Here is a 23104-nt window from a genome sequence, read left to right on the forward strand (position 1 = left end):
TAGTCATTCACATACATCTCAATTTGATATGGTAGGCGCACACTCAAAATGTATATAGCAAGCTATTAAAAGTGGTTTCATCCTTCACAAATTAGGAACCATTGTAAGTGAAAAACAGTTGCTTACATGTTACATTTTCTTCTGATAACATTTTCTCCTTTGTATTAGTCTCTGTGGAACCTAGACTGAAGCGCCAAAGGAATTGCTATAGGCATGCATAGTCAAATACAGAGATATGTAAACAGCAAAATATGGCGCCGCGATCGGCAACGCCTATATAAGACAGCGAGTGTCCGGCGGCTATGCCTGCTCTACCCCCTCATCAATCCTACCTCTTCACTCCCTACACACCTTGCTGTCAGATTGTACTCCTCCCTTGGTGGTATGGGGCAATGCTGCCCCCACCCACATCCGCCGACTCCAAACCGTCCAAAATCGGGCTCTCCGGCGTGCACTCCACCTCCCTTTCGACTTCCCTACCCAAGAACTCCACATCCTGGCCGAGGTGCCACTCCTTCACTCCCACATCCATTCCGCAGCCGCTTCCTTCTACCAATAAACCTGCCACTCTCCCAATCCTTTAATCCTTTCCCTGGGCACCCGTGTCCACCGTCTGGCCACCACCCGCTGGCCTGACCTTCTCTTCCGCTCCTCATGACTCCCTATTCACTAGGCACTTTCATTTCATGTCACCTTATCTTTCTCATATCATCGCTCCATCTCATCACCACGACATAACATCCAGCCCCCCCTCACGCCACCCCCACTATCCCTCACGCCCCCGTCCCCCAATGTCGGCGTAATCCTTAAATGCCCTTCCCTTTTCACTTCTCCACCTATCACTCTCCGACTTCTTTCTCTCCCCCCCCCCCCTCCCCGACTTTGTCTCCTCATGACTGTCTGCCACTGCCGTCACCGACGCCGCCATGAAGATGAGGCCAGGATAATGGCCTTTTCGTTTTCATTCAACTCTTACTGTCCCTCCTCCTTTCCTTTAATCTGTCATCTACTTGCAAGCTACCAGCTAGCCAATGGGCCATCCGTTTTCCTCACTTTCCTACTGTTACTTCTACTGTTCCTTCTACTGTCATTTTTAAATATTACGATGGCCAGCCAATTGGGCCATTCGTTTTCCTCCTTCTTCTGCTATCCCTCTAACTATTCTTTCATCTTAAAAAAACAGCTCAAAGCCAATTCCAACTCAGCACCACCATGTAATTTCCCCCACACCACATCAAGTGAGAAGGAGAAGCGTCCTAGGGCACTAGCACTTCACCAACAGCCTCAGTTATGTGCGTCTGCATCTGTACAGCTGCTACAGTGGCAGGTTATCAACATTTGAGTCTGAACATGATGTTATATCAGCGCACGAGTGATGGGACACGGCATCTCCAAGGTAGGGATGAAACGGGGATTTTCCCGTACGACTATTTCGCGAGTGTATCGTGAATATCATGACTCTCATAAAACATCAAACCTCCGACATCGCTGCGACCGGAAAAAGATCCTTGCAAGACCGGGACCATTGACGACTAAAGAGAATCGTTCAACGGGACTGAAGTGCAACACTTCTGCAAATTGCTGCAGATTTGAATCCTGGGCCATCAGCAAGTGTCAGCATGTGAATCATTCGATGAAACATTATCAATATGGGCTTTCGGAACTAAAGGCCCACTTGTGTACCCTTGATGACTGCACAGCACAAAGCTTTACGCCTCGCTTGTGCCCGTCAACACTGACATGGGGCTGCTGATGACTGGAAACATGTTGCCTGGACAGACGAGTCTCATTTCAAATTGTGTTAAGTGGATGGACGTGTCTGGGTATGGAGACAAGCTCATGAATTCATGGGCGCTGCATGTCAGCAGGGGACTGTTCAAGCTGGTGGAGGCTCTGTAATGGTATGGGATGTGTACAGTTGGAGTGATATGGGACCCCTGATACATCTAGATACGACTCTGACAGGTGACACATGCATAAGCATCTGGTCTGATCTCCTGTATCCATTCATGTCAATTGTGCATCCGATGGACTTGTGCAATTCCAGCAGGACAATGGGACACCCCACACGTCCAGAATTACTACAGAGTTTAAACACTTCTGCTGGCCACCGAACTCCCCAGAGATGACTATTATCGAGCACATCTGGGATGTGTTGCAACGTGCTGTTCAGAAGCGATCTCCACCACCTCGTACTCTTACGGATTTATTGACAGCCCTGCAGGATTCATGGTGTCAATTCCCTCCATCACTACTTCAGACATTAGTAGAGTCCATACCACATTGTGTTGTGGCACCTCTGCGTGCTTGTGGGTGCTTTACACCATATTAGGCAGTGTACTAGTTTGTTTGTCTCTTCAGTGTATGTTGAGCAGTAACAGTTACTCCTGTGGCAAAAGGAAACAACCAGAGCTATCTAAGAAATATTAAATACGTGACTGAATCATATAGAACACTCTTTTCAGTGATTTACAACATTAATTATATTACCACTGTACTCTAAAAAATGCCTAATTCCAAAAGCAACAAAATTAGGTGAGTGATTATCACAAAAACGTAGTGTACATAGACACTACTCTACATATGACAGGCACCAAACGCTAACAGAGACGTGTTTGTGAGATTTGAAGATTTTTTACTTGGTTTAGACACTCAGTTAGACAATGTTAAAGTAATTTCTTGGTATAGAGTTAGAATTACATTTCAAATATCCATCAAATGTATTTAAAGTAATTCTCAATGTGCCAGCAGCATATTGTATGGTCTTGTTTTAATTTTGTGTGAATATCTCCAATGCCATAATACATTTCTCAGTAGTTAATATGCAGACAATTAACTTGACTATGTATGTTACAACAGATGTTGACTACCATTTGAAGGGCTTATTTCAATAGTGGTACAAGTCCATTACCTCCACTTATCTTCCTATAATGCTTCTGAAATTAATGATCCAAACAAACAGAAAGAAAGGTTCATCTCTAGCAAGAAGCCATATGCTCGAATATTTCTGGTATCTCAACTCCAGATTTTTCAGCGCTCATTTAACTTTAGGACTCTGTGTCTCACAATCAACAAAAATGGGGCTTGGACCACTATTGAAATAAGCCCTTCATTTGATCTCTGGTCTACTTCTACAACAAGGTTACACAAGTGTTACAGAAGTGATGAACACACGGTTTCTTTCAGCCAAGTGAACGGTCTTATGCACAACTGAAACATAATTCACAGAATATTTTTCCCTTCAGTAGCAGTCAGCCATTTTAGTATGCTCGCTAATTTCTTTAGTGCCTATAGATAACTTAGGGATCGAAATGAGCAAATTTGTTGTTATTATTTATTTATTTATTTATTTTATTTCCAATGAACAATACATGCATGTACAAATTGCATAAGCAATGTCAAGGTATAAATGTATGCAACAGTATACAATTTAAATCATGATAAAATTATAAATAGGTACATTTAGAATTTATGGCCATTCAATTCCTACAGAGTATAAAAACGATTTTGAATCAACAAATTCTTGACAGAGTCCTTAAATTTCGTCAGCTCTTAATTAAGTGTGGTAGCTTGTTGAACAGAAAAACTGATGTGATCTTAAAACTGTGTTATATTTTTGAATAAAAACTGTGTTCTTTTTAATATCATTACATTGCCTTGTGTTATAGCTGTATACATCAGAATTTACAGTAAAATTGGACGAGTTTTTCTTGATGTATAAAAAATGCTGATGTACTTTGCAAATTAGTCTGACTGCTTTTTTGTGCTATAAAGAGTCATTTGGAGTAACAGTTGTTACACCACAGGGTAGTCCCATTGGTCAGGTGGGAATGAATGCAGATATAGTATACAGAAAGCAGGGCTTTTTCATCTACTGTCTTCTGCAATATTATAATCATAAAAATGGACTTAGAAATTGTTGACATCAAATAATTAATATGTTCCTGCCACCTGAGGTTATTCTGTAACACTATCCCAAGGAACTTAATGGACAGCTCTGCATTCTCTGTTGTTCTTTTTTTGTAGGAAATATTTAATTCCTGCATTTTTCTATTCATATATAGTTTATTGGAATTGAACCAGTCAGACAGTATATTTGTTTTAAGTAAGGCAGTGTCATCAGTGCTGTTGTTGAGAGTACTGGATGTCACACTTAAACAGATATCATCTGCACATAAACAGCAGTTTGAAAAATCATCTGTCATATTGCTTGGAAGGTCATTCATGTACAATAAGAAGAGGAGGGGCCCAGGACTGACTCTTGTGGTACACCATGACTGACACAGAAGAAACAGGAAGTTGCTGAAGAAATGAGTTTGAGTTCCATTCCATAAGCGTAACTTGATAATTTCAGCAGCAGGGTCAGTTTTTAGTTTGAGCAATATGGTATTCTGGGACACCAAGTGAATGGAGTTTGTTAAATCAAAAAAACTTTTTTATTTACATTAAATTTTCTTTCCTTTGCCTCAAGGCAATTAGCTATGTAGTTCATAACAGCATTTTTTGGTTTGAATAGTAGAATCTTCTTGGAAGCATTGTGAACAAAGTTTGTTAAATCAAAAAACTTACTATTTACATCAAATTTTACTTCCTTTGCCTTAAGACAATTAGCTATGCAGTTCACAACAGTATTACTGGTTGATAAATTTTTCCTAAATCTGAAATGGTTTCGGGAGTAATTGATTATTTTTCAAAAATCTTATTATTTTAGCACACATGAACTTTTCAATTGCTTTAGAGAAAATGGGTGCAAGTGGCTGAAGGTGATAGCCATATTTTTGTCACGTGTTTGTGGATTGGAATTACTTTTACAACTTTAAGTTTTTTGGAAAATGGCATTCATCAAAGCACTTATTAATTATGTGACAAAGACCTCTGCCATAATACAACTACTAAGTTTCAGTATCTACGAATTAATATGACTGTTACTAATTGAAAGAATGGCTGAGTGCACATCTTCAAAACGAAACATATTTTGCATAACATTTTTCATTTTATAGGCCACACCTGAATAATAGCTAGTTTCAAATTTGCTATTGGATATATTACTTATAACATTGGTTACACTATTTAGAAATTGATTAATAATAGTACTTGCACTAATCTTGGACATAATCAGGATCTCTGCTACTTTACTTTAAATTGTCATTATCTTCCATATTTGTCTAGGTTTACTGATAGCCTGTGCAACCAGTTGGCAATTATATTCTAATTTACATCCTATGATGCCCACTCTGTATTTCAGTTTCAGTTGTTGATACTTTGCTGAGGCAAGCAAACAAGAGTTCTTTGCTAAGGAGTACTATTTGACACACTGGTCTTTAAGTTTTTTGTAATCCTGGTGTGTACCGCCTATGCATATTTTTAGTAACTGATGCACTATTTGTTGTAACAAATTTGTTCTTTAGTCGCAAAACTAAATTATCTGCCCACTTAACATTTTCAAGGAACCTATTGAAATGCTCATCTGTCTCATCATTACCATACACAGATAGCCAGTTCATTTGCCTGGGATGGCCTAATATTACAGATAAATCGTAGTCACTAATACTTTGCTGACCTTATACACCATAGATGACTTGGAATTATTGCTAACAACTGTTTCTGTATTTACATTCATAATGCTTGCATAATGGTTGGAATACAGTGTGTGAATAATGTTTGTGCAATATTTTGAGGGATGAAAAGTAGTAATAATATTATGTACACAAGTTCCACTGTTTATGTGGCTAGGCCTAGTTACACCGTTTTTCAGCATACTGTTTAAACCATAGTTTTTTATTAGGTTATTTAGTTCTAAATTATCTGAATTACTCAGGTTGAAATCAATATTAAAATCAGCCATTATAATTATATTCACTTTCACTACAAATAATGTATTTAAGAGTGTCTCAAATATTTTGAGAAATTTTTTCTTATTGTGTAATCTTGGGGTTTTGTAAATACAAATAATTGCTGTTTTATAAGTTAAATGTAGCGGGCAGACACTACAAAAAATTCTTTGGTAGCTGAATTATTTATAATAGGCATGGTTCAGATGTGAGATGATTGGTGGCTCTGAGCACTATGTGACTTAACTTCTGAGGTCATCAGTCGCCTAGAACTTAGAACTAATTAAACCTAACTAACCTAAGGACATCACACACATCCATGCCCGAGGCAGGATTCGAACCTGCGACCGTAGCGGTCACGCGGTTCCAGACTGAAGCGCCTAGAACCGCACGGCCACACCGGCCGGCTTGAGATGATTCTTAACTAAAATGACAGAGTAGTCTCTCTTTTCATTTGTGCAGCAAAACTAAGAATGTACTTTAAAATTTGGGATACAAGTTAAATTAATGAGATTAGAGTTCATTCAGTGTTGAGCTATACCCATAATAACTAGGTGCTTTTATGAAACCAGCACATACCAAATTTATCTGTTAACCCTTGAATGTTAATACATACACAGTATTGTTCAAAGAAACTTGCACAAATTTTATAGCTATGAATATACAATCATATTCAATTCAGACATAGAGTTCTACATCCGCTGTCCACCTGTCCTAGCAGCTAGTCATGTGATGCTGGTTTCTGGTCCGAGACATCTATGTGGCCAGGCACTTCATTAGTGCAAGATACTCCTAGCAAATAATGCCCATAAAGCTGGGTTCACAAATGCAGCTAATGTGGCACCACGGTTTGTGGTTTCTTGTAATGACATCTTGAGCTACGTTCACGCCATAGATTCTATGTAGTTGCATAGCTTTCAGTTTTGTTTCAACTGAAATCGCGTGGGCGGGTGTGAACGTTATAGTGAAGGTCATGGCACTAGAGCTGTGACAAGAGTTAAATTCAAGGAAGACAAAACCCAAATCTTGGATCCTGACATGCAAATACCATCTACAGACACACCGCTCTTCCAAGACTTTAGATCTTATTGTATTCGCTGATATAGGCACTTCTTATAACCAGCTTTCAGTTAACAGCTGCCACATCACATCAGCTTTCTCCTACATATAATCAACAATTTATACTATGTTTTGTCTTAAAAATCACAAAGTTTATACAACTCACTTTTTAGGTATGTATATTATGTTTATTTATTTATTCACTCAAAAATCTTTTGGAATTTGAGATATGTTATTGGTTTGCAAATATTGCTCTCTCTCCCTCCCTCTCTCTCTCTCTCTCTCTCTCTCTCTCTCTCACACACACACACACAAACACACACGCACACACACACACACACACACACACACACACACATACATATATTGACGCAGAAAATCCTGTAGTTCCTCTGAAACTGAATGGAGTGCAGCAACAATTAATTCACGGTAACTGCAACAGAATACTCGTGTTCCGAAATACTGTACCAGGGAGGAGTGGTGGAAGGAAAGTGGGGCAACAAAGTTCAACAAAATCGAACTGCGCCACTAAAAACTGGGAGTCCACACATGTATCTGCAATATGCCACTTACTGTGGCGACATTTTTGTCTTGTGTGTGATCCCTACTTAAATATCTATAGACTGAGCGTTCATATACCCAGAAAGAGAATTCTTTCTGCAACATCTGCTACTGCTCAAGTCACGTGATTTTGGTACAGCGCATTGTAGGCCATATAGCGCTTAGCGTATTTGAGTGTTATTTCTTAGCTGCTACTGATAGATAACCTTCAGAAGTACAGTGAAACTTCGTATACATGTTTTATAGACATCGTAACAATTTGGTATCAAGAACTGACGTTGGCTTAAAGATGTAAAGAGTAATGATATGATTTTTTGCCACAGTATCATAGCGCAGATTCCACTTTATTTACGTTTTTCTGGTAACTGGGTAAGAAGTGACAGCCAACAATATTTTTTTACGTTTTCTATTGCATTTATTAATACTGTCGAATCTCTGTTCTAATTAACAATATTTCAATGACACTGTAGACGGTGCCAAAGGGTCATGAAGAAACAACTCGTTTGGAACTATAAAACTGTTACAGTAAACACAGCAAGTCATTTGCGCCACCTGCTTGTCCGTTATTTTTTCAATTTTTCTTGATTTACCTCTCTGCTTTTTATAGACAAGTAAAACACCTATAACATTTTTTCGCCATCTCATCAGAAAAGTAAAACCATACCCTACACACTAAACAATAAACAAATACGAAATCAGGGATCGAACTTTGGAGTAATGACAGAAGTGACAGCCAAAAATACTTTTTTACGTTTTCTATTGCACTGATTCATATTGTCGAATTTGTTCCAATTAATTACATTACAATAACACTGTATAGGAAACTGTCTCATGTAGAAATACTCAGATACATATAAGACTTTAAGAACCTGCATAAAGATGAAATTAATCAAACTGTCATGTATAAACTTTATTTGCATATGAACATAGCACTGGTCTGTATGTACTGACTGGATGTTTACTCAGACACACTTTCAAATTCATCTAGCATCTGTCTCATAAACACCTGGCCATAAAATCGCACAAATTATCTCTACAATAAAAGACTTTATAGTACCATGTCTCGATATTTTTCGTCATATAAAGTGCCTCAAATCAGTACAGCATTCACAATTATATGTTTGTTGTACATACCTATGAAAAGTCACTGGTCCTCCTGTCACACACTTCCCTTAATATCTCTAGCAATGACAGTACTACACCATAGCTGTTAGTAAAGCTCAAATGTGCAGAAACATATATAAAACAAGGTGAGTACGTGTAATATTGCCGCGAATTGTAGACAAGCAGTGTCGTCCCAAAAATAATCACGTGACAAGGCCACGTGCAGGGTGAGAACATGTGCAGTAGGCTATGCTCACTCTGTAGATATGCAGTACATACTCTATGGTAATACCTTGTTTTGAGGAGCGTTTCAGAATCCCTTACAGCAAGGAGTAGGTAATTATCCTATCGAAATTAAAGAAACTTTTCACGAGACGGTTTCAGTCTTCATGTGTCCTCTTTATGAGAACTATATTATCAGTCCAATCTGTTACTCCGATACTTATTTATGCAATAGTGAGAAGATGGAAGGTAAAAATTAAAAAAAAAATAGGAACGAGGTGACAAAGAAACAAAAAAAGATGAATGGCAGAAGATTCAAAGACTGAAATGTAACACTGGTGTATTTAAATTGGAAAAAAAAGAAAACAGATCTTTAATAAGCTACTTCAAGTAGCTGCTCACGAAATATTAACTGAATTACTAGGAAACTCTCACTGTCTATAGCATTGTATTATATAACTACAGGGCACAGGAATCTAAGGCACCAAAACAATAATAAACCCAGATGGCTATACACAAATGTGATAGAAACAACTAGAATCAGTGCGTTCATACATACTGATACTTCAAAAATGCTAATTAAAGAAAGAGATAAATATTTTAGTAATGGTGCCATTATATCTGATGAGTATCGTGCAGCACATTTCCCATTTCGGTTAACATGTTTTCACTGGAATGTAAAGGGGAAGGAAGCTATGGAAGATGAAATTCTAAGAGGCTAGAAATCATGTACTGTTGCAGCTGAAGTCAGGTGACACAAGCTGAGGTCAGGTCACTGGCAGAAAAAGTCAGATCATCCACAACAGAGGCCAGGTCACCTACAGAAGAGGTTGGGATACCTCCAGCAGAAGATCTTACACTGGCAACGGAGGACCCTGCATCGACATTGGAGGACCCTGCATTGGCAGCAGAGGACCCTGCATTGTTAGTGGATGACTTTTCACTTGTAGCAGAGGACACATTACTGGCAGTGAGAGACCCTTCACTTCCACCAGAGGACTTGCACAGGCAGCTGGAAATCAGACACCAGCAGTAGTAGAAGGAGACCCTTCGCTGGCAGAAGTTGATCCAGCCTCACCAGTAGCTGCTGCAGAGAGCATTACAATGCAGCCAAAGGGAAGACCTTCAAGACACAGAAAACCCACAGTGTTCACGGATTTTTGGTACCCTTCCTCTAAACAGGATTAGCTATATGACACAGAGAAGTGTGAAAACAGCTGTTACCAGTCTCTGTTCTGGAGGTTTTCTGAGAAATAAATCTTTTGAACATGAAGTTTAACAGTTAGCGATGCTAATAATAACTGTATTTGTAACATGGAGCACTGATGCAGGGATTTTGAACTAGGCATTGTTAACATTAATCATTATAATTTGCCTAGTCACATTTGTAGGAAGGATGACAAAAGTGGTGGAGTTCGTATTTTTCTTAAATCCAATGTAGAATATAAAATGAGGTGTGAGGCCAAAGCACTGAGTATTAAAAAGCAGTTGGAAGCTGCTGCTGTTCAGTCACATGCAGAGCTGGCTAAAGTAATAAATATAGCAATATATAGATCACCTAGTGGGCACATAAACACCTCCATTAGTAAACTGGAGTCTTAGGTAGACATACTGTTTACTGAAAGAGCCACTATATTTGTCTGTGGGAACTTTAATATAGACATTGTGAACGATTCTGCATCAAGGAAGCTGTTCCTCACTGTACTACAAAGCTTCAACAAGTCTTCTCTTATAAATAGCCCCACAAGAATAACAAATAGAATGGAAAGTCTTATAGCCAACACATTCAAAGGCAGACACCCTGCAGATACAAATTATTAATACTGACTTGGGTCTATATGATCATAACGCCCTCATCCTTGCAATTCCAGACATAACTAGTGAAAGAAAGGGATGCACTTCTTTCGTATGGAAGAGCTTTTTCTGCACAAAACTGTGTTAGTTTTGTTGGTAGTCTAAGTAATGAATCCTGTTTAAACTTGCTTTCACGATGCAGTACTAACAACCTTGTGATGTTTTGCTTCAATATTCATGTCCAATTTAGAAACATATTTTCTGAAGAAACTGACCAGAGACGATTCATGTTGGATTACTAAATATAGCTCCTGTATTACATCGAGAATTAAAATTTTCTGTAGGACTTTAAAAATGCTGATTTCTGAGATGAAAAGATCAGCATGTCTCCATTTTATAGATTATGTAAAGTCTTATAAGAAAATATATCGACAGGCAATTGTAAAGCCAAAACTACTTATTAACAATAGTGTAATAATAATGCCAGGCAATAAATCAATGGGATATTTTAGAAAGTAAAACAGGTAAGATGGATGAAGAGTACAAAATAAAACCTACACATTTTGATAATATAAATATTGGCAAAAAAGAACTGTCAAATTATATAAATGATTACTTTATAAATCCTTTCCAAACAGTTAGCTTAATTTCCCAAATCTGGTTAAACTTAGCTATCATACACAAGCATACAGCATGAGGTTAGTTAACTAATGAACATGAATGGAGTAGTGAATGTGGTTAAAATACTCAAACACAAAATGTCAGCAGATGTAGATGATTTACTAGTATCACTTAAAATCGGTATTTCTCCACAAATTGCAAAGTCATTTGTTCAAAAATATAGAAAGGGATACTTTTATGCAAGATTGGTAACATAAAATAGAAAATTAACGATCCATTTCACTCCTTTCAGCACTCCTAAAGTAACTGAAACGACCACAGTCTCCCGAATAATAATCAGCACAGCTTTAAAACAGGTAGAAGTATAGAAAGAGTGGTAACTGCTTACATAGATGAAATAGTTAGAAACTTTGATAACAACAATTGTATTTTAGGAGTTAATTTAGATCTTTCTAAAGCTTTCTTTGAAGTCATCAAGATTACTTTCTAAAGCTATCAATACTGTTAGTCATGATATTCGTTTAGAGAAGTTGGAAGCATTGAGAATAAAAGGGATAGAAAACAAGTGGTTACAATCACATTTGCAAAACAGATCACAGTTTGTGGAACTCATGTCAGCTCATTCTAATCATACTATCAGATTAGTATCTGATACAAAGAAAGTCAAAACACAGTGTAGTATGTCAGGTCCTCTTCTGTTCCTTATTTATGTAAATGATATACACATGTCAGAAAGTCCAACCAAGTTCATGTTGACATCTTGGATATTCGGGAATCCAGCCAGATGTTCGCGTCGTTCTCGCACGATATTTCAACAGCATGCCTTGCTGTCTTCTTCAGGTGCTACCTAAGACTGGACCTTGGGTCGATCGAGTCCATTATTTATGCCTGGAAGGAGCTGGGCGTTCCCCAATCGGTCCGCGCCGCGTCGTGTGTTCCGTCTGCGGTCCGCGCCCGCCAGACGCGGCTACATTGGCCCTCTATGGTCGCCGGTGTTCCGACCGCCGTCCACGCCCGGCCTGGCCGTCTTCTGAAATGGAGTTCATGATCTGGGATGTGTCAAATCTGGTCTCTAATGTCCGACACCTTTTCTCACGGCTGTTCTCTCGGTCTCCACTTGTATTTCTTGTAGAATCCCGGTGTGTCCTGTGTTGAGTTTTCACAAGCTCAAGCGCTGTATTCCAGGCAGTGCTGATTTGGTATCCCGAGTCACGGTTGATTATATTGTCTGTGAACTTCATCTCAATGGCTTCTTTAATGACACTATCCCAAAATCTTGAGGTCCGTGTCACAATGGTAATCCATTGAATGACAAGTTCCAGACAATGCTCTGCTATGGCTGATTTAGTTGTCTGTCTGACTCTGGTGTGCCTCTGGTGTTCTTTACACCTGATGTCCACAGTTCTGGTGGTCTGGCCAATGTATGACATCCTGCACTGGCATGGTATGTTGTAAATACCTGACTTGCATAGCCCCAGGACATCTTTTACATTCCCCAGCACAGCCACAATTATGGTGGGTGGGAAAAATAAGCTCTTGATGTCATATTTCTGGAGAATCCTGCTGATTTTGGCAGAGATAGGTCTGGCGTATGGCGGGTATGCCATCTCCTTGGCTCTTCTGGTTCTTCTTCTGGATTCTTTGGCTGACTGGCAGGTTGAAGAGCCTTCTGGATATCTCTAGAGGAGTAACCATCCCTGCTGAACACTGATCGTAAGTGTTCTATTTCTGTGGCCAGACTATCAGGATCTGACAGAGCTTGTGCTCTGTGGAACAGTGTTTTCAGCACTCCATTCTTCTGTGCCGGATGGTGGCAACTGCTGGCTTGTAGGTATAAGTCAGTGTGCGTAGATTTGCGGTACACACTGTGTCCAAATGTGCTAACTGCCCTTCTCTTCACTAGAACATCCAAGAACGGAAGTAGTCCATCCTTCTCCATTTACATTGTGAACTGAATGTTCGGATGGCAAGAGTTCAGATGTAGCAGGAATTCATCTAACTTCTCCCTACCATGGGGCCAGATGACAAAGGTATCATCCACATACCTAAAAAAAGCACTTGGGTTGATATGTGTCTGAAGAGAGTGCCTCCTCTACAAACCTTTCCATAAATAGGTTGGCCACCACTGGTGAAAGAGGGCTACCCATCACCACCACTTCTGTTTGTTCGTAAAATTGACACCCATATTGGAAGTACGTCAAGGTCAGTACATGCCTGAATAGGTCAAGGAGAGCCCCATTGAACTTCCCTCCAATTAGCTCAAGTCACTCCTTCAGTGGTACCCGTGTGAAGAGACACACCACATCGAAACTAACCATGATGTCTGAGTCTGTGATGTGTTGCTGGCTCAGCCATTGCAGGAAATCCTCTGAGTTCCGGATGTGATGTGCACTTTTACCTACATGTGGTGTCAACATCTTCTTCAGGTATTTCACAGTAGGGTAAGTTGCTGCACCAATATTGCCGACAATAGGTCGCAGAGGAACCCCTTCCTTGCGAATCTTGGGGAGTCCATACAGTCTAGGTGGTGCCCGCACTTGGGGATGCAGCTTCTTGACGACTTGTTCAGGCAGGCCCGTCTCCTTCAACAGAGCCTTGGGTTTCCGAATATCCAAGATGTCAACATGAACTTGGTTGGAGTTTCTGACATGTGTATATCATTTACATAAATAAGGAACAGAAGAGGACTTGACATTCTACACTGTGTTTTGACTTTCTTTTCATCAGATACTAATCTGATTGTATGATCAGAATGAGTTGACATGAGTTCCACAAACTGTGAACTGTTTTTCAAATGTGATTGTAACCACTTGTTTTCTATCCCTTTTATTCCCAATGCTTCCAACTTCTCTAAACGAACATCATGACTAACGGTATTGAAAGCCGGGAAAGCATGAAGAATTACATCAAGTTCATGTTGTTTGCAACTGCCACTAGTGTAATAATGAGTGATGTTAAAGAATTTCTGTCCACAACAACTGATCAAGTCCTCACATCCTTGTATTCATTGTTCAGTGTTAACAGGCTGGCCCTTAACATGAAGAAAACTAATTATATTCAAATTGGAAAGATGAATCAAAACCAAGATCTGTAACTGGTGCTGTATGTAAATGAGTTAGAAAGGGTACAATGCACAAAACTGTTAGCGATATATGTTGATCAAGACGTAAACTGGGAAGACCATGTAACTAAACTCTCCCAGAGAGTCAGTTCTACGTTTTTCCCTGAGAATTATTTCTTAAATTTACTCCTGATACATTGCTAGAATGACATAGTTTGGTTACTTCCAGCGCCTTGTAGCTTATGGAATAGTTTTTGGGGTAAAATTAATAGTCAATTAAATGAAATTTTTGCGTTATAGAAAAGGGCTTTTCGAATCTTGTCACATAGCTCTGCTAGTGCTCACTGGAAGCCCCTGCTTAAAAAGTTCTGTTTGCTTACTGTACCCTCCCTGTTAATATACAAATGTGAGTTGATGAGGAGAGCTAGATTTGGTGACCTGAAAACCAACTGTGATTACCACAGTTATAATACTCACAGCTGTGGGACCCTTCATATGGAACAAGTTAGAACAACCCATACTCAAAGACCTGCGAGACACTTTGATGTAATTTTTTATAATGCAATGTTAAGTGCATAATGCAATGTTAACTTACATAAAGAGGTTGGAGAAGGAAAAGGATTTTAAGGAAGAGTCAAAATCATTTCTTGTTGAATACTGTTTCTATAGTGTAAGTGAATGAGTTAGCTTGCAGTAATACTAGGCCCTCATCAATTGTATATTTTTGATCCTGTTAACTGATGCACCATCTATGTTACGTTTGTTTTTGCAAAAGAATGTTCCTGCTGCTGGTTTTCTTTCTCCACTGATTCAGATGCAGTGCGATACCCTCTTATGAGAAGGGATCTGGTGCTACATTAGTTGTGATGGATATAGTGTCTGCAGGTATCATGTATTCGTGTGTTACACTGTTCAGCGGTGTTATATAATATGTTAGTGTGTTTTTATTTTTTCAGATGTGTTTGATATCAAAGTTTCACATTCTAGTTATATAATTGATCTACTTATCATGCATATTGTACTTTCCAGCAGTGTTATATAATGTATTCATGTGTTATCATTTTTCAGTGGCGTTTATCAAAAGTCATGTCAAGATTTTGAATATGGCCGTGGTTCAGCTACTATGCATGCAAGAGCTTCAGTGGATTAGAAATAACAGCCGACCAGTTACAAAATACAGATTTACTGTACCTTGGCCAGGTTTCAACAGTTTTAAAACCGTCTTCTTCTGAAGATGTAGTACCTATTAACAAGATTACAGCATTGTGTATGGAACAAATATAGGAACATCACAATAAACGAAATTAGAGGAAATGTTTACTCATATAATATCACATTATCTATAGTCAATGTGGGAGTCATTGACTCTGTCTAGTACATGTCATCCACTTTATCACCATTTAGAATACGTTACATGAAGTAGTCACCGTCCACTGAATGGATTCGTCTTAAAACTTTCGTAATTTTTTTTTCTAAATATCACGAATTTTACGCCAGATACAACAGCATATAATATGCTACTTGAAAGATTTGTATAAAACTGACATTTAAATATAAAACGTGGCATCAGATCCTACAGAGCGTAAATATGTCATGTTCAGAGCTATTGACGTGCAGCAACTGGCTAAAGAGTAGAGGCATTAGCTTTATGCCACCTCTGGTTGGTGACATTCCTGTGTGTCCTATATGCATGTAGCTTCAATGAGCAGCATGTGTGATTTCACTACTACATACTATTAACAGAATTAATATCTCAACCAAATAGTGGAAAAGAGGGAGAGTAGGTGGTAAAGAGAGTGCCATTTCAGTTGAATAGCTTATAAAGAGCCCACAGGTTCAGGTTAACATAGCAGATTCTTTACAGACTCTGCAAACCACACAAGAAGCATTTGTGTGTGAATATGTAACCAACACAAGCATGTGTATCTAAGCAAAACTGCTTCAAGGAGCATTATCACTGTATAAGGGGCCCAACATTACACATATCCAATTGAGCCCTGCCCCACAGGACTACTATAAAAGGACACACTATGACATAGAAACTGTAAATATTGATAGAGAAATGCAAATTAGGGAGCGAACTGGTGTGGAAGTAATGGGACAGATCACTCATAAAGCATCATAGTAAGGGGAGTGTTCATACTGATAAAGCATGCTATATGAACAAATATACTAGGATGGGGTGTGTGTTATTAAATAACTAGTACAATAGTAAACTGAGCCTCGCTAATCAGTGTAAATGCCTCAAAATCACGATGTTGTCGGTAGAATAAAAACACCCTAAAAATAAATATAAATGTCGTAATCTTTTTAATAGGTACTATAATAAACTGTTGAAATCATGGTTAAGGTTTAATAAACCTGTATTTTGCAACTAGTTTGCTGTTATTTGAAAATTTTATGTTCTAGTTATATAATTGATTTACTTCTATCGCATGTGGCAGTTGCAATGTAGTCTATGTATTTGTGACTCCTCTTCCACTCATGTACCGAGTGAGGTGACTTTGTCAGTCTTAATGCACTGGACGAGCATTTGGGAGGAATGGGGTTTGTTCCCTGTCTGGCCGTCCTGACTTCGGGTTTCCATGGTTTTCCAAATTGCTAAGGTGAATGGTAGGATGATACCTTTGACTAGGCCATGGCTGACTTCCTGCCCACTCCTCAGCTAATCCACTCTTACTTTGTTCATGTTTGATGGATGTGTAGATTATTTCTCTAATATATCTGACATGTCTGAAACTATTGTACTGAATAATCTAAGGATGAATAAATAAATAAAGAAATAAAATAAAAATAGAACATTTGATTTTCTGCTAAAGAACATATAACCAGATTACAGTGCCACAACACTGTCTCTAAACTGAGTGAAGCGGTAGGAATGTATTGGATTCGTGTGTAGAAAATGATTACTGTAACGAGACAGATACTGTGGAACATCCAACAGTATACCAATCACAGTTAATTCTAAATATACAGGTTGTAACAAAACATTAATGGCAAACTTTGAGGGGTCTTGAGGAATAAATTAATAACCAGAAACATCATCTGACAACACTACAAAGTTTCATGGTTATACGGGTCAACAGTTGCCACTGGGCTACCACAGTGGTAGATAACATGAGTTTGTACACTGGTAGACAACAAGCACAGCTCCTCGCAGTGAGCCTAACAGTATTAAGTTAGACAGCAACGAATGTGTCCAATCCTCTCTCTAAAATTCTTTAGAGCATACAGGCTCACAATTACTATCAGAAGGGTGGCCTAGAGGTAGGCAACGGCCCATATAACTTCTCTGATCTTGAGCGTCGTGCGGATGAGGTTTCTGGAAGTAGGTTCTCGTCCTAAATTTATTCCTGAAGCCACCCTCTACAACCTCCCGAACTTCGTCGGTATCTTTCTGTTACACCATACTCATTCGTGAGCCAGAACACTGTGATCACCTGCTTAATGCCGTATTGGTGCACCTTTGAAACACTATACAGTAGCGATCCTACGTGGTGTGAATTAGACAAGTTCTTGATAGGTTTCCAGATGTACATAGCACTAGATTCCTATGCACAGGCTACGCAGTTGCCGTAAATTACGGGCCGATGGATCGTGAGCATAGAGCTAGTGTCCATATTGTGTCCCATATGTGTTCCATTGGATTCAGATCGGGCCAATTTAGTGGCCCAGTTATCAATATCAGTTCACTATTATGTTCCTAAATCACTGTACAACAGTTATGGCCTTGTGAGACAAACAGTTATCCTACTGGAAGATGCCTTCTCTGACAGGGAAGACATCGAGCATGAATGATACAGGTTATCCACAATAATGCTCATGTAGTCCACAGTTGTCTTGTGCCTTAGCTTACTTCCACATATCACATGGTAGCCCCGGTGATGATCCCCATATCATAATACTTACCCCATTGTCCTATATCTGTGGTACAGTGCATATTTTGAGCACCCATTCACCTGGACGATAGTGTTTCCTCACACAACCACGGACCATGTGTAACAGTAAACGTGATTTATCCAACTAGGCAACACATTTCATTTTATATATGGTCCAATCTCAATGACCATGTGGTCATTACATTCATAATTGATGATGCCATTGGATCGAAATGAGAACACACAAAATGTCATGAGAGTCACAGACAGAAGATCCAAAGAAAACTATAAATACATATGTGTAAATGTAGAACCATAACTATTAAGTAATGCAAATTACGATGAATCATCTCATCTACTATAGAAAATGAGATTCGAAACTTTCAGAAAACATCATTCATATGAGAGAAATATCTCAAGCAAATGTTGTATCTATGAGAACCTTAAGTCACAAGAAAGCTCCATTTGTGTGCATCACTACTTAAAATCAGCATAAAATAGAAGGTAATATTGAAAGCTAAGCTACAACTCGAGTTGTAGAATTGTCAAGCTCAAGAATTATTTGCAAAGACGTCATATATGCAGTCCAGTATTTTGGAGGTTGATACCTGAGAGGAAACATTGAGGATTTTGCAGCTGCAGGATTGCATTGCAGGACAACTCGTAAGCACTAGGATATGTGTAACAAAGTAAAGGATACAGGTGCAGATTGCACAGTTTTAGAGGGAGGAAAATTATGGGAGAAGAGAGTCAGAAGGAAATAGCCTATTGCAAGATGCCAGAGTAAGCAGAGGAGGTGCAAAGAGGTCGTGGGGACTGGTTGATTGAAACTGGGCCCCAGGACTTGAAGAACAAGATTATCACAGAGAAGATGGGAAGAAGTAATAGAGAGGACAGAGAGAGGAGGAATTACGGTTGCAAAACGTTCGTATGAGACTAGACAATGCGAACAGGTGTCAGGAATCGAATCGAGGATTGTGGAAGATCCTGTAACTTTACTTCATTCACAAAGTACTAGCAGTGTGGAAATAACAGAGAGTAATCTAGTAGTGTCAGCTCCAATATCATGTGTAAATGCGAAGTCTTAAGTATCTGAAATGCCAAACGAAGAAAGTGTGTTCCATACAGAAGCAAATGAGTGTGTGAGAATAGTAGGATAATGTATGTTTTGAAACAAGTTGTCAGTCCAGGTTGCTCACATTCGGAGGCAAACTTGATTGATTTGTGACACCCTCCCCTTCCCCTTAACCTATTGTTCTGTTAATTAATTTATGACCACCTGGGGATAATCCATTCTTCTGAGAACCCCCCTAACCCCCTCCCTCTCCTACCCCTCTGGGAAATCCACTCACCAATACAAGCACATCTTTGATATCAAATTAATTGACCCATTAACTAAATCGAAAAATTAAGTAACCCCTCCCCCTCTGGGAAATCCTACAGTCCTTGCCCACTACCCACCACTTGCCCTCCACCCCCCTCCCCCCATTTGGAGACTGGCGGGAAAAGGACTCAGTCTGTGCTTGAGAAGAAGGATCTCACGACAAGAAATTCAAGTCAGTGTCTGTTACATTGCAACTGACAGGCTATTTTTTTATAAAATTCAGTTCACAGGGGTAGGTTCTCTCTTTTATTTGGTGGGAAAAGCTCATCCTTCTCTGCTATTTTGGAATATGCAGGTCTTGTAAAATACATCGAAAATAAGTAATTAAATAGATCGCCTTTTTGTCTGATCGCTCAAGGAATGTCGTTACGAAATCGACATCAACATAACTCACTGCACGTAATTACACTGTTAAAAAACTTTCAGTTGGCACACCGGCCGCTTTGCTGTGCTACACCATGCGCCAGTATCTGAGCCAACCAAAAGGCTGCAGTACACCCACTCAGGTTCGCGATATTAGCACGCCTCAAGGGACCATTTCCTGTTGCATGCAACTGATGGGCCTGCACACGCCATAAGTTGTGCCTGGACAAAACTGCAAACAAAGTAGCGATTACCTGAGAAACCCCCAAGCCTACTGGATACTGGTGCACATGAGAACTCCTTCCGAGGCAAATGCCTGACTGGGAATAGATCCAGAAAGACTGCTGAAGTCAATAAGTTGATTGACTAATTAATTTCCAGTCATATGATCGTGATGTAGGGGCTATAAGGCCTGGCATGGTAACTCATCAATCTTCACAGAAGAAGCACAAAAATTAGTACCCATTACAAGTCGTTGCTACTATCACCGCATGTAGGAGTTACTCCTCTTCTTTGCCAAGTTCCCTTTCTTTGATTAACTCCATGTCATAGTCTGTGGACGTTTATTGTTTCTTCTTCTTTGTTCAGAGGCCTCTGGTGTGTCTGGAGTGGCAGCAACATCCAGCATGTCTGGACCAGCAGTGGTAGCAGCACCATGGGATCCTTTAGCTCAACTGAGCAACATGTTGGAGCAGGACAACGAACTGCTGTTATCTATCCTGCTCATTAATTTATCTAATGAAGACACCCAACGAGTCCCTGACTCTCAGAAGAACTGTGCTTGGGACTCAACACCACACAGTGCACGTCAGTACTGGTCTCCGACATACGCACCATCCCAGAACATTCCAGTGTCACTGCAAGGGCAGAGTGTTGATGCGGTGGATGAGAAGCTGCCAATTTCTCCCACTGCTCTACTGATTTTCACTTTGACTTATAATTTAACAGCTAGCAGATCAAAGCACTTAAATACTGGTGTAGAAGCATCAGTGCACTGTGTCTGGTGTGTTGTGGTACGGATTGAAAATACATCGAGAAGTGTTAAAGTGCAGTTTATAGAGTTTGAAAGAATGAACTGTGTTGTAGAGAATTTTGCATCAACTAATACATGACCTCTGAGTATTCTCTATCTCCAGACATTTGCCGTGCAGGTCTGACGCTATCTATAAAATCAATGTATGATGGCATGACACTCATGGTGAGATCTGGAGGACGATCAATTTATCTGCAACACTCTACCGTTACAAACTTGTTCCGTCTACAGATGGTGCTATCCCTTGTGCTGCAAAGATTGAACCGTGTTCAAACTGTGTATAAATTCATCATGAACTATCTCCATACATATAGTGTGCATGCAGATGATTTAGAACAGTGTACAGTGTCAAAGAACAAGCTAAATAAACACTCATCAGTTTGCGAGAAATACAAGTGGAATTTACTACTTATAAGAAACAGTTATTCGAGAAATAATGTACAAAATTAATCAGTTGTTTTTGCTGTTGATGTAATGCAGCCTATGTATCTTGCTGAAATGTAAATATGGAGGGTAAAAATCGTAGAGGAAGACCAAGAGATGAATACACTAAACAGATTCAGAAGGATGTAGGTTGCAGTAGGTACTGGGAGATGAAGAAGCTTGCGCAGGCTAGAGTAGCATGGAGAGCTGCATCAAACCAGTCTCTGGACTGAAGACCACAACAACAACTTCGCAATTATTTGTTGTTTTTCTTATTTAACTACCCTCTCATTATATATAATGTAAGGTGTAGCCATTGTAGCTCAGTTGGTAAGATGACTGCACTATAGTGGCTCATACACTATGTGATCAAAAGTATCCGGACACCTGGCTGAAAACGACTTACAAGTTCATGGCGCCCTTCATCGGTAATGCTGAAATTCAATATGATGTTGTCGCACCCTTAGCTTTGATGACAGCTTCCAGGCTCGCAGGCATACATTGAATCAGGTGCTGGAGGGTTTCTTGGGGAATGGCGGCCCATTCTTCACGGAGTGCTGCACTGAGGAAAGGTAATGCTGTCGGTCAGTGAGGCCTGGCACGAAGGCGGCGTTCCCTCACATCCCAAAGGTGTTCTTTAGGATCCAGGTCAGGACTCCGTCCAGGCCAGCCCATTACAGGGATGTTATTGTTTTGTAACCACTCCGCCACAGACCGTGTGTTATGAAAAGGTGCTCAATCGTGTAGAGACATGCAGTCGCCATCCCCAAATTGCTCTTCAACAGTAGGAAGCAAAGGTGCTTAAAACATGAATGTAGGTCTGTGCTATGATAGTGCCACGCAAAACAACAAGGTGTGCATGTCCCCTCCATGAATAACACGACCACACTATAACACCACCGCCTCCGAATTTTACTGTTGGTACTGCACATGCTAGTAGATGGCGTTCACCAGGCATTCGCCGTACCAACATCTTGCCATCGGAACGCCACATTGTGTGACAACGTTTTTCCACCGTTCAGTTGTCTAATGTTTACACTCCTTACACCAAGCGAGGCGTCGTCTGGCATTTACCAGCGTTATGTGTGGCTTATGATCAGCCTCTCGACCATGAAATGCAAGTTTTCTCACCTCCCACCTAACTGTCATAGTACTTACAGTGGATCCTGATGCAGTTTGAAATTCCTGTGTGATGGTCTGGGTAGATGTCTGCCTATTACACATTACGACCCTCTTCAACTTTCGGCAGTCTCTATCTGTCAACAGACGAGGTCAGCCTGTACGCTTTTGGGCTGTATGTGTCCCTTCACGTTTCCATTTCACTATCGCATCGGAAACAGTGGACCTAGGGATGTTTAATAGTGTGTAAATCTCGCGTACAGACGTATGACGCAAGTTTGAAGTCTGTGAGTTCCGCAGAGCGCCCCATTCTGCTCTCTCACGATGTCTAATGACTACTGGGGTCGCTGATATGGAGTACCTGGCAGTAGGTGGCAGCACTATGCACCTAATATGAAACATGTATGTTTTTGGGGGTATCTGGATACTTTTGATTACATAGTGTATATTACTATTATACACATTCATTTTTCTATAACAGCCCATTACACACCAAAATCTGACATAGTTGGTATCATGGCCGGGTGACTGAAGCATCAGGACTTTGTTGTAACTGATTGGCTCTGTGATGGTGTGGAGGAAGACTGGAAGAAGAAGTAGAAGAATGGGGTACTCCTACCCAACAATATGCAAGCGAAAATTGTAGGCCCA

Source organism: Schistocerca piceifrons, chromosome X (assembly GCF_021461385.2).
Source record: "Schistocerca piceifrons isolate TAMUIC-IGC-003096 chromosome X, iqSchPice1.1, whole genome shotgun sequence".
Lineage (NCBI taxonomy): Eukaryota > Metazoa > Arthropoda > Insecta > Orthoptera > Acrididae > Schistocerca > Schistocerca piceifrons.